Here is a 3466-nt window from a genome sequence, read left to right on the forward strand (position 1 = left end):
TATATATATATATATATATATGGTCATAATCAAGAAGGAAACACTTTTTTGGGGGGAAGTAAATTTTTTTCGTTTTTTTTTGAATTTTTTTTTCAGGCATCAAGTTTAGGTGAAAATATGAACATTTAAAAAAGACACTTTGTGATGAATGTTATTATTTTGGCGGTAAAACGCTCGAAGAAAAAAATGAAAACATTCAATGCATTGAATGTTTTGATTCTGAGTTTATTTGCATCATTTTGTTTTCATATTGTGTGAAGTGTTTTTTTTCGAAATTTTGTCCGATTTAGAGTTTAGGGTTTAGTGTTTTGGGTTTCGGAAATTTAGCCCGATTTAGAGTTTAGGGTTTAGTGTTTTGGATTTAGTTCTTAAACGCAAAACCCTAAATCCCAAACCCTAAACTCTAAACCGTTCGTGTTAAAATATTCAATCTAAACCCTAATTTCTAAACCCAAAACCCTAATTTCTAAACTCTAATAGCTAAACCTTAATTTTTAACCCCCTAATTTCTAAACCCTAATTTCTAACCCCTTAAAAAAAATTAAGAATCAAAACATTCAATATATTGAATGTTTTAATTTTTTTTCTTCAAGCGTTTTACCGCCAAAATAATAAAATTTATCACAAAGTGTCTTTTTTAAATGTTCATATTTTCATGTGATCTTGATGCCTGAAAAAATAAATTACGAAAAAATCGAAAAAAAATTACTTCCCCACACTTCCCCTCAAAAAAGTGCTTCCCTCTTGATTAAATCTATATATATGTATATAATAGGTTTTTGAGCCCGTGCGTTGCACGGGTTTGTAAAAGACCGGGCAAAAAATATAATTTGCAATTTATATTGAAATGTAAATAGCGATACTAAAAAAATAGAAAAAGTATAAGAATTATTTAACAGCCCGTGGTGTTGACAAATTTTAAAAATTTCTTTGAGTTTAAGAGTCCGTAGTGTTGACGAATTTTAAAAATTCCTTTTGAGTTTAAGAGCTCGTGATGTTGACAAATTTTAAAAGTAATTTTGGGTGGTGTTAGTAACTTAATGTCTACAATTTTTTTATATTGTAGACATTGGATTTAAGAGCCCGATATACAAAATTATTAGTTGAACTTAGAAATTGAAATCAAAGAACACTCACCTCTTTGTTGGAAGGGGTTTTACCCCATGAAGGAAACACTTATAGTTAAGATTGACCCCTTTTGATTACATATTGGTTAATGAGCTACTGCATATTGTTAATATTTACATACCACCTATTCGGTATCTGATGTATTGTATAACCCGTATCAACCTGTATATTCCATAATGGGGTCCAATTTTTTTCCGGAACAACACACACACCCTTTTTTTCTACAACGGGACTCAAAATCACAACAATAAAGTTGATGAACTCTTTCTAAATGGTCTCCAGTAGATTATGTAAATATTAAGACTGTAATCTATATAAATGTTATTGGATTCTTCACCATAGTATAGAGAAATAATTATTTTCTAGTCCGTCTATGATGATGTAGTATTTTAGACCAATTTGACAATAAATGAGTAGGACTAATAAAGAAGAGTGTCAACAGAATAGTCATTCAAGTGTAATCGAATGTATTGAAAGTTCCTAGCTATCTTTATTTCTATTAATATTGTCAACTTACTTGCAGCTTAACAATATATAAAAGGATGTGATTTATAAATCGAAAAGTGTACACATTACCAGATTGGATGTAATACAAACGTCAAAATTTACTTTGAACTAAGCCTTTGAAATTGTCACTAGTTGAGTTCTACAATCTACATCTTTAAAAAAATCCATAAACAATTGGCATATTGTTCCTTATAAGTAACTGTTATCAACTTATCGATAAACAGGATATGCAAATTAGGAAAACGAAGATAAAAGATTACCTCATCCGACTTTGTGGCCATTATCATTGAGTCCAACATCGATTGAGTAACCTTTACAAAAAAACAAAGAAAAAAACTAACTGTTAACCGTTTGTGTTATCATAAATACTCACATCCATTCAAGAGTGATATGTGACAGTAGTTCTTATTGATTTAAGAATGAAAGAAAACATGTATGTTAATTAAATTGAATTTAAAGATCCAGAGGATGAATTTTGCTACCAATTATAAAAAAAAAAAAAAAAAATTCAGTATCGATTAAAAATCATTGGTTAATCAATTATAAGATTAACAAATATCTTTGATCCCGTGAGAAAGAAGTAGAGGATTTGTAATATGGATTATACGGAGTAATATTATAATTTATATAATCTAAATATGTAAATCTATATGTATATATTAAATTATAATTGATATATAATTCAATTTAATAAGAAAATGACACATAAGAAATTTTTTTCTGATATATATATATATATATATATATATATATATATATATATATATATATATATATATATATATATATATATATATAGAGGATCCAGTGAGAACTTTTTTAGTGTAAGAACTTTAAGAACTCCAAATACACTGAAATTCTAGCAAAAAAGGTGCACGGACGAGCAAAAAAAAAAGAAATTCGAGCAAAAATAAAAAACACGGATGAACAAAAATTCATAGTCGAGCAAAATTTTTTTTTTTTTTTTTTTTGCATTTTTGTTCGACTAGCTCTGTGTTCTACATTTTTTTATTCGACTATCAAAAATGTAGAACACAAAATTGTTCGCCCGCCATTTTTTGTTCGAATATCACTTATTTGTTCGCCCATTGTCCCATTTTTTGCTCGAATTGCTCTTTTTTTGTTCGTCCGTGTCTCATTTTTGCTCGAATTTCCCTTTTTTTTGCTCGAATTTTCATTTTTTACTCAAATTTCAGTGTATTTTTGAGTTCTCAGGGTTCTCACACAAAAAATTCTCATTTGATCCCTCTACTATATATATATATATATATATATATATATATATATATATATATAGTCAAAAGTTCAAACGAAAACCACAAAAAGAGCGAGAACTGCGAGAACTTTTGATTTACAAAGGATTTTCACATGTGAGTAGATTGAATCACACATAAATATTGATAGAGAGTAAGAATGAACATTAAATAGTTTGAAAAAACTTATATTTTATCTATATAATCAAATATATAGTTTCTCGTTCACATGTGCATATTTGTTTGTGATACATGTGAACATTTCATAAAATTAACAATTTAACATTTAATTTGTGATAATGAACATATGTTTGTCAATGATATGAGCATTAGTTAACATTTGCATGTAATTTGTTGCATTTTAAATGCATAAAAACTAAGAAATTAAAAAGTTCTCGTGATTTTTACTTTTTTTGTAGTTCTCGTTTGAACCTGCCCATATATATATATATATATATATATATATATATATATATATATATAAACCTTCCGCCAAAAAAATAGTTGAAGAAATAAAATGGTCAAAGAAAGATGCCATTGCCATCCCAATGTAGAAGTACGTGGTGGTCCAATGTAGG

The sequence above is a fragment of the Rutidosis leptorrhynchoides genome, chromosome 3, assembly GCF_046630445.1.
Source record: "Rutidosis leptorrhynchoides isolate AG116_Rl617_1_P2 chromosome 3, CSIRO_AGI_Rlap_v1, whole genome shotgun sequence".
In the NCBI taxonomy this organism is placed as follows: domain Eukaryota; kingdom Viridiplantae; phylum Streptophyta; class Magnoliopsida; order Asterales; family Asteraceae; genus Rutidosis; species Rutidosis leptorrhynchoides.